The sequence below is a fragment of the Chelonoidis abingdonii genome, chromosome 1 (assembly GCF_003597395.2).
Source record: "Chelonoidis abingdonii isolate Lonesome George chromosome 1, CheloAbing_2.0, whole genome shotgun sequence".
Classification (NCBI taxonomy): domain Eukaryota; kingdom Metazoa; phylum Chordata; order Testudines; family Testudinidae; genus Chelonoidis; species Chelonoidis abingdonii.
Window position 1 is genome coordinate 313,393,136 of NC_133769.1, and position 10,495 is coordinate 313,403,630.

A 10,495-nucleotide genomic window follows, 5' to 3' on the forward strand; every position below is an offset into this window, starting at 1 on the left:
CCTGAATTATGCTGAATTTACTTACGTGAATGAGATTTTGTACCATGCCACATAATCTGTAAATGTGGTGCTTGACATACATGATCCCTTTTGGTACTTATGTTAAACTATACCTGTTTCTTAAAATAACCCAAATGGGGGTTGTTGGAACTGCAAAAGATATTAAAACATTGTGCTACCAGCATGTAGGCTGGGACAGTGTGAACTGGGAGGAGGAAAAAAACACCTGAGCAGCTGACTACAACTGACCACACCTCTTAGAGGCTGCTGGGAGTAGGAGGAGTCTGGGCATTATATAAGGGTAACCCAACTCACTTGAAATGAGGGGTATGTGTGTATCCATCCATTCCAAGAAGATTGTGGGTGGGAGTAAGAATAGCCATAACTGCCATCATCATTGCCTTCTTGAGGGGAAGAATGTACTGACTTTGGGGAGAGCTGGGCATTGATTGGAGCCTGCTCTCTGTGGAAACTTTGGCCTTCTTTGAGGGATAAGAGAGACTATGGGGAAATGGGACTAAGACTATAGGTGTAGATGATAAGCTGAATATTGGTATATGCCTTTTATAAAAGCATCTATGTTCTCTCTGGTGTCTTTTCTCCCCTGGCCTTTATGTGGTCAGGTAATCCTGTCCTGCTAGGCATAGGCTTGGTGATTTTTGGAGCTATGGGATTTGAAGATTAGCCAGGGGAACAGATCAGTTTAGTGCTCACCTGCTGAGCTCCCTAGAGCTGGCAAGTCTCCACCAGTTGATACTAGGGTTGCCAGGTGTGCAGTTTTTGACTGGAATACCCGGTCAAAAAGGGACCCTGGTGGCTCTGGTGACACCGCTGACCAGGCTGTTAAAAGTCCAGTAGTGGTGCTAAGGCAGGCTCCCTCTCTGCTCTGGCTCTGTGCAGCTCCCTGGAAGTGGCCAACATGTCAAGCCCCTAGGCATAGGGGCGATCAGGGAAGCACTGCGTGCTGTCCCCACCCCCCAGTGCTGGCTCCGCAGCGCCTGTTGGTCTGGAACCATGGTCCATGGCAGCTGTGGTGGTAGTGTCTGTGGAGACCATGTAGAGCTGCCTGGCCATATGCCTCTGCCTAGTGGCCAGACATGCTGGCCACTTCCAGAAGCAGTGTGAAGTCAGGGCAGGCAGGGAGCCTGCCTTAGCCCTGCTGGGCCGCTGACCTCAGGCAGCTCCAAGTAAGTGCTGCCCAGCTGGAGCCTGAACCTCATGCTTCAGATCGGAACCCCCTCCTGCACTCTAACTCCCTCCCAGACCTTGCACCCCAACCCCATGACTCAGGTCGGAATCTCCTCCTGCACCCAAACTCCCTCCCAGAGCCCACACCCCAATCCCCTACCTGAGCCCCCTCCCACATGCCAAATCCCTTGTCTCCTCCTGCACCCCAATCCCCTCATCCCCAGCCCAACCCTAGAGCCCTCACTGCCTCCCACACTTCAACCCCCTGCCTTGAACCTGCTCCCATACCCCAAACACCTCATCCCTGGCCCCACCCCCAAGCCTGCACCCCCAGCTGGAGCCCTCACCCCCTCCTGCACCCCAACTCCCTGCCCCAGCCCAGTGAAAGTGAGTGAGAATGGGGAGAGAGTGAGAAGGGGTGGGGCCTCAGAAGGGGCAGGAAGGGGGTGGGGCAAGGGTATTCAGTTTTGTGCAATTAGAAAATTGGCAACCCTAGCTGATAAGGCAAATACAAGAGTATGTGATGTAGCTGTAGCAGTCTCTGAATTACCAGCACTTGTTGAACTCCTCTCTACTCATTAGCAATATTCTAATAGAATACTAATGTTGTACTTCAAGAATAATAGTTACACTTCAAAGTATCTAAGGATAATACATTTATTCTTCTGTTTAGCAATGAAATTCCTTAATAGTCCTATCTTTCAGTTTGGAAATAGGTTTTCTTTATAGTGCAAATGAAAGCCCTTAAAGACTCCTACTATGATTTTTTTTCCTCCTGGGAAGGCTATAATAGCTAAAAACTTCAGTCATGAAATAATTATTTATTATCTAGTTTCAAATATAGTGCTTTCTCTGTATTTTAGTTCTTGGATACAGCTGGAATCCAAATGTTTTATTTGGAATACCTGAAGCAATCAGTCTAGCTATTTAAAACCCTGAATGACTGTAGCAAAAAGTAGAGAACCACTAAAATATTGTTCATTGACTTTTATGATAGCCATGAAAACATTTGACTTTATTGTATCATTCATCTCTGCCTCTCACAACCTCCTTTCTCTCCAGCAGGTGACATGATGCTCCCCTACACAGCCCCCTCTCCATCTTCCTCAACAGTTTTTGACTACCCTTTATGAGAAGAGGTGGTGACCTATCATCATTGTGCATTAGAGAAAGCAAGTGAGAGGCTTTATTTGTATCATCATGGGTTATATCCCTCTTCCTCCTCTTATGATGTTCTCCATTTTCCATGGCTTCCTATTTCTGGTGCACCAACCACCCAAAAACATCAACATTTTATTGGCTTCCACTCTGCATGCTGGAACTGTGTACGGAGGTCAAAATGAAGAGGTCAGTAGCTCTAACAACCTTCCAAAATTCTACTGATCTAGGGTGGGCTTCCCCTCTGTGCAGAGGGCCCATACAAGGCCTATGTGTCATTTAAATCCCACTCAAACCATATTTTAGTGGTCTGAGTAGTGACTGGACCTTGCGTAGGTTCCTTGAACTGGTATGAATTTGACTCATAAGCTGAGTAACCCTCTTTTTATGAGCAAGCTAAATTGTCATTAGATTTCCCATTTTCATCAAAAATCCTGGTAAAAGGCAAATAGTCTTTCCACTTGGGATGGTAAAGTAGTAATGACATTTTCAATGCACTGTGGGGGAAACATTAAACCAGGCTTGTGGGGTATCTCCATTAAAGTGAACTGAGCCTGCGGTCTCTTTCAGTTGTGGCGGCTCAAAAGTTTACAGTTGTTTGGTGTAAAGTGGGATTAAAAGAATTGGCTTCCCTATTTAAAAGTACCAGAAGTCTGAGAGTTAAGTCTTCTGATTTCTTTTAAACATACCTTTTGATATCTCCTATCAATGCATTAGCATGTACTGCAAATCTTACTTTGTATAGTCTTTCTTTCATACTGTATCCGTTATCGCTTCTTACAGAATTAAATAAGAAAATAGGGAGAGAGGAGACAAAGGAGAAGGTGTTTTCAACTGGGAATTGAAAACAGATGAACAGAATTCTCTCTGCCTCATCAACCAAGCTAAGGAGGCTGATCCAAATGGCAGGAACTGCAGAATAGAAGGCTTCTGCAAGCAAAAATATGTGGCAGGATGGAGAAGTGGCAGAGGCTGGATGAGTGAAGAGAGAAATAGAATGAAGCAAAGTCTGTCAAGTTAGGGTTGGCTGGGCAAATATTTGGTGTAGTCAGTGATTACACTATCACTTAGTTTTACATGGAAACATAGGGCGGTCCTCATGTGCCCCAGGGGTTTTTCAGACTTCCACTAGCTCTGTAACCTATTGGCTACAGAGAGAGCTCCTTCTTAAACCTAACCACTCTCTAGTACTTATTGTTGTCTCTGCTCTCTCTGAGCATTCCCCTGGGTTATTTAATTTTCCTGGAGATGATGTGGGGCAGGGGAAACACCACCTCTGTTCTCCAGGGGACTTAGAGCTATATTCCAGTTTGAGGATAAAGTCCCAGAGTTTGGCAAGCGACTACAATATCCCTCAAACTATATAAATTCTACATTTTTCCCTTTAGAGGATATTGCTTGTGTGATATACCCAGGCAATTTGGGTACAACAAAGTAGTTGAAGGCAGATACACTGGCCACTGGTTTAGCAGTTTTCTGTTCTCTGACTGACCAGAGCAAGGGCTGCTCCAGACTAATGAGAACACCTGACTCCAATTAACCTTCAAAGAGTCAGGTGAGTCCATTAAGGTAATGTGAACACCTGACTCTAATTAACACCCTTTTCATACTATAAAAGGGCACACTCCAGTCAGGCTGAGAAAAGCCAGAGGAGAGGAAGTGTGCCTGAAGGGCTGGTTAATGAAGACACCCTCAAGCCATCAGTAAGGGAGTCCTAAGGTAAGGGTGAAGAAGGGAGAAGCAGGAGAGCTGTGGGGAAGTGGCCCAGGGAAATGTAGCAACTCTGGCAGTGAAAGGTTGGCTGCCAACAGCTGCTACCATTAGGGTCCCTGGGCTGGAACCCGGAGTAGAGGGCAGGCCCGGGTTCCCACTCCCCCTACCTGCCACTACAGAAACACCCCCTGGGAAGGGACGACAAACCCCTGTCAGGACAGGAGGCTAAACTGTTCTGAAATAAGCCCTAGGACAGCAGAGACTGTGGTGAGTTCTTTCACTAACCTCCTTGCTGGCTTATGATGAAAAGGTCTCAGTAAACTGTAACCCTGGCCCTAGAGAGAGAAGAGCTATGTGGAGGGTCGCAGTGAGCCACTGAGGCTAGCATAAACCGCCTAGAAGTGCGGGACCCACAGGGACAAGGCCGGAGCTCTGCCACACTGAGTATGGAACTAAAATGCCAATTTTAGAGCAGGTTCTGCTCTCCTTAACCTTGATATGACTGAGGGCAGAATCTGGCCCTGAGAGGAACGGCCGAGATTTCCTGCTGTTTCTACTGCTGCCATGTAGTGAGTGCTCTGAGTGATTCTCAGTACCTCTGATACTGGAAAACTAATAGAGACCAGAGCTGAAATGGAAGAGTGAAGGAAGTTACTAATGTGCAAAAGAAGGCTTGGAACAAAGAGGAGAAGTCTCTGGAGGAACTACGGGTGGGATAGAATCATGATGACTGGTAACTATAGATTAAAATGAGTGTGGTGATAGCAGAAATTTGCTATCTACTGCCTGCAGAGCCAGCCTTCTGGCACCCCAAGTAGGGCTGGATTAGAATGCTCCATGTGGGTTAGGAGCTGATGTTTTAAGTGACTTTCTTACTAATTTTCTATTTCATTCCTCATCTCCAAGTGGGTAAGTGTGCATCCTCTCTTTGTTGCCTTGGTAGGCAGAGTTATTATTAGTTTAACTGACTCACAAGCCTCCTGTGAGATATCTCAGGCCCAGAGCTGAGATTAGTGACAGGTTTAAATTTAAAGGGACTGCAGTAAATAAAGACTTTTTGAAAGAGATGGTGGTGCCAGTAGCACATACACCTGTGAGAGCTACTTCCAGTCTAGTGTCTTCTACAACCATTTGTCTGCTGCCTGTCAAAAGAGACAATACACTGTGCACAGTACAGAAACCAAACACTTCTGTGCAAACTAAACCTTTAGTGCTGGAAGATTTCAACTATCTGGGCCATAACTGGTGCACACTAAGTGGAATCAATATATCAAACAGGAAGTTTGTGAGCATTGCACTGGCCTGCTTCTCTGACGCTACTTAAGGTTATGTGGCATATTAAACACTGCACCTACATTCATTTGGTATTAGAAAGGAAAATCCAAGTAAAAAATCCTCTCTAAAATTTAGTGAAGTATCCGGGCAAAAATCTGACAGATGAGCCTTGCACCTTGCCTTGAATAGGAATGAAGTTGGACTCCGCTAGGCTTGTGGAAGCTAATTCCAGTGTCAACAGCTATTCATTGGGAATGCTGTGTGTCAGCCTCAAGGTATTAAAATAGCAGGAAGTGTAGGTGGAGTACTCAAGCTGATCTCCATTGCCATGGTGGTACATGAATAGAGAGACTGTTCTTGAGGTTGATGTAATCTTGAATCAAATAAAAGCACGTGGTTGTTGACTAGTAACACAGGTCACACTTTTCTTCCATTTCCATCAGTGGAATACAAGGAGTAAATCCATAGAAACTAATGAGTTTTACCAGTTTAAACCCATGTGCTTGAGTGGAAAATTATGGCCATAGAATGTGAGCAGTGGTGGTGATGGAGACCGGTAATGCTTTTTCAAAGTGTATTAAATACACTTGTGAGGTGAACACAGAAAATAAATATGAGGGACTCCATTCTATGACTTGGATTTCTGGGTGCTACCACAAAACACACAAATGCTAATAATTCCAATATCCAGCTAGAGGGGAAATGAGTGAGACGGTGTTAAATGACTTGCTCAAAGCCATAAAGGGAGTCTCTGCCTGAGGTGGGACAAGAACTCAGTTGTTCCTGGATCTTAATTCTGTGCTCAGACCACTAGATCTCAAAGCTCACTTGTCAGCATCCCTAAAAAACTCAGATGGCCTGGTGGGCTCCTACAGACTTCAGGTTTGGGAATGGACAAAGGGGCTAGCTGAGACTCAGATATGTTGGGAAGAGAGGTAGGGATGTGAGTGTGCAAACCAGGAGGAGGGGATTGTTAAAGAAGGAAAAACATCTGTTTAAGCAGTAGGTGTTACACTTTAAAACAAGCCTGAGATGGCTCTAAATTCCAAGGAAGAGATGTATATGCTACAATTTGGGGTATTCTGCCATCCACTCCAGGCTGTGGTTTGAGTCTCTGATTTCCAAATCCTGCTGTTACTGAATGAGTGAGAGTGAAGACAAACAGCCCTGTTCCCCTTACTGAATTGTGTGAGGGGGAGGTTTGTTACCAGCTCCTCTGGAAATGTCCCACTAAAGACATGTCATGTTAAGGGAGATCTTGTTAGGGTGAGAAGGAAAAGTAAATGGTCAGGGCTGGCGCTTCCATTTAGGCGGCCTAGGCAATCCCCTAGGGCGCCAGGATTATTGGGGGGGTGGCAGGCGGCTCCGGTGGACCTGCTGCAGTCGTGCCTGCGGAGGGTCCCCTGGTCCCGCGGCTACAGTGGAGCTGCCGCAGGCATTCCTGCGGATGGTCCACTGCTCCCGCGGCTCCGGGGGACCTCCCGCAGGCACGCCTGCAGCAGCTCTACCAGAGCCGCGGACCAGCGGACCCTCCGCAGGCACGACTGCGGCAGGTCCACCGGAGCCGCGGGACCAGCGCGCGGGGCGGTGAAATGGCTGTGCGCCTAGGGCGCTAAAAACACTAGCGCCAGTCCTGGAAATGGTCAGCAAGTTTGAGGCAGGATTGCTTGAAAGCTTCACCTCATCTTTTGACTGATGATAGTAGTTAGCCCAGATGTTTAAATATGGCATGCCAAGTTCCTGCAATGTCTTTGACTTCAGTGGGACTGCATACTAGTAACAGAGAGTAGTTTGTCCTAGAACATCCAAACAAATGTACAAATTATGGCCTGATTGCTGCCTTCAGGACAGGGATGTGTATCACCCAGTGTCTTGTAGTATGAACTGCTGCTCTGGGGTCTTGTAAAACCAGCTGCTGCCAATACGTGTACAAGGTAAGCAGCTTTGTGTTCTCACAGGCACATGCTGTCTGCTGGAGAACAGCATTGAGCTATTCAATTTGAAAATCAGAAGCACTCCAGTCTATACATCATCAACCAGAGAAAATATCGTCATTAAACTGATTCCACAGAATGAACCTTATTTGTGCTTCCAACTAGAGCATGTTCAACTTCTACCCAGTAGTACAACTCCGGTACTGATTTGCCATACAGGGTTGGCAACAACTTTATAAAACAGTCTTTCATTAATAATTGAAATTGATGCTTGTAAAGAAAATAAAGCAATGCCACCTTGCAGAAAACAGTACCACCAAGCAGTCTGAATTGGTTTAATAAACACACACAAATCCTACATTCTTGGTTAGCTTGGTGAACCCGGCTGTGTTCCCACACCTCACCGTGGTGCTGTTGGCCATTGGCATGTTCTTCACTGCCTGGTTCTTCATCTATGAAGTGACTTCCACTAAGTACACATGGGACAGAGTCTGGAAGCTATAGCTAGAAAACCCCAATATTTCATCTATCCCATCCCTCAAGAAGTGCAAGACTGCCATTTCATCAATGATGTATTGTAAGCAATCTAGTTTTAAATATACCATCCTGTGGAATACATACATCTTAAAAGCCTTCACTGTGAAAAGATGTTTTCCCCAATAGTCAGCCTAAGTTTACCTCTTTTTTATAATTTCATCCTATTATTCCTAGTTGTAGCCCCTTCACTCTACCTCTACAAGTAGGGGAGCTGGAACAATTTTTATAGTGGGGGTGTTGAGAGCCATTGAACCAAACTGTAAACCTTGAATATAATGGAAATCACTTCAAGCCAGGGGGTGTGGCAGCACCCTTAGCTCCAGCACAGATGTCCACAATTCCTTTCCCACGTGCTATTCACATCCTTCCAATACTGATAAAACAATTACATCCCTCCCTTGCAGTCATGGGTTAAGTCCAGCTATGTATATATTCAGCTTTTATAATCTTTCTTCATAAATCACTCCCTCCAGCCCACTCATTACTCTTCATAGATTCTAAGTCTAGGAGGAACCAGTCTTGATTTAAAAATTGTCAGTGATGGAGACTGCAAGACAGCCCTCTTGGTAAATTGTTCCATGGTGAAAAATGTACATCACCTTTCTGGTCTGAATTTGTCTGCAGCAGCTTCCAGCCATTGGCTCGTGTTACACCTTTCCCTGCTAGATTGAAGAGCACATCATTAAATATTTATTCCCCATTTTTTATTATGAACCCACTTATTCCTGAAATTATTTTGGAAGATTCAGCAATGGAGGGAACTAGAGATTGAAAAGAGTGGAGCTGTGGAGTTTGGGCAGGTAGTGATTAGGAGAAAGGGTATCATTGAGCAGGATGGGGGCAAGAGAAGTAGTGGGGAGTTAGCAGATAGGAAGAGAAGTGTAGCAAGAAGCTGGGAGGGCAAAGTACAGATGGGGCAGAACAAATTGGCTGGGAAATGGGTACTGGAAGAGGGAGAAGTAGATGGCAACTGATGGAAAGAGGGGATGCTCTTGGAACCGTAGATGCAGCCAGCAGGAAAGAAAGAAGCCATGCAGTCTAATGCCATCAGTTGGTAAGCTCCATGCCAGCCCAGTACTGCACTGGGTCCAGTGGCAGATGATATAGAGGAGCTGCAGCTCCCCAGCTGGATTTGTAATCTCAGAAGGGAACAATGCTCAAGGAACACAGCAAACCCTTTGAAATTAGAACAGGTCACTAACACACCCCTTCTAAGGTACCACATGAAAGAATGAGTCATTATGTACCTCTATACATTTGCACTAGTATATATAGTACAGTGACTGAACATAAAAAGTTCAGTAGGAATAAAGCTCTAATTGCAAAATTCCCAGCGGCGGAGCTGGCAGACCCACAAGAATCCCTGTTCAAAGAGTCCTATACACAACTTATAGTATTGCAAAGGTAATCTTATAGCACTATCACAATTACTCCTGGGGGGATTCCACACCACTGCACATGTGCAGAATTTGTGTCCCCCCTCAGATTTCTTTGCTTCCCTCTGTGCATCCAGATCCCCCACCCCTAGACTCCCCACTAAGCTGCCTGCACTCAGATTGTCCCACATGGAGTCCTCTCACCCCACACCTGGATCCTTCCACACTTGAATCCTACCTGGTTGAGCCTGCCTGCCCCACATTGGGTGCACGTGGCGCAGAGGGGCAGAGCCTCAAGGTGTTTCTGGGGCAGGCCCAGACCCTGTGCTGCGTCAGGATCATTTGCAGCCTCACCACTGAGTCCGTGTACTGGGGGTGGGGATGCTACAGGGTGATCTCCCACCGTTGTACAGCCAATGGCCTGGGCTCCTCACTGCAATGCTGGAGCCTCTGCATTTATTTATTGACAAATTAAACTTGCAGAATTTTAAAATATTGTGTACAGAATTTTAATTTTTTTTGGTGCAGAATGCCCTGAGGAATACACAATGCAGAGCCCCAGGGAAAGTTTTGGAGGTTTGCACTTAATGTGAGGCAGGCACCCAAGGAACCATACTGTTCTAGATCTGGTTTCTTGTGTTAAGGTTGTTTTCACAAACACGAGCTGCATTTTAATTGATCCTGCTTGTTACTCCTGATGTTACAAGCATTCTGTAAATATTTAGAGTGTTGCATTAGCTCGAGTTTGTGACAAGTGTTAACTGTTTTTTTTATTTTGCTGTAGGTAGCACAGAATTTTTTAAAACTGATATTGCCCATAAGACAGCAACAGCCAGAAACAACCCACTAGGTTTTCAAGGCCAGGTTACCACAGAAAAATGTGTATTTGTTTTTCTGAGTATTTTAGCATTTCACCAGCAGCTCTCATCATTCTTAGTACTTTAGCCAAGAGTCTGTGTGTTTTCTTTGTAATACATAATTCAGATTTTCCTGATGGAAATGTTCCATAATAAATACAACTTAGTTGTGCATTCTTGGTTGAATAATCTGGCTCTGCCATGCTCACTAACATTCAGAAGCCTCTTAAAAAATTTTTCAGAACATTAAGCGCATATGAAACTGAGCTAGAATATCACCCATGAAGTAACCAAGAGAAAAGGCTTTCTAGCATCAAGTCTATACAAGTAACAAACTCTTTCCCCAATTGGACATTCTGGGCCAAATGTTCAAATTGCCTCCATGTTAATTTGTTAGCAAAGAACCTGATTCTGCATGGTGTTCAGTGTCAAAACCTGCTGATGAGTTTATTTGTAT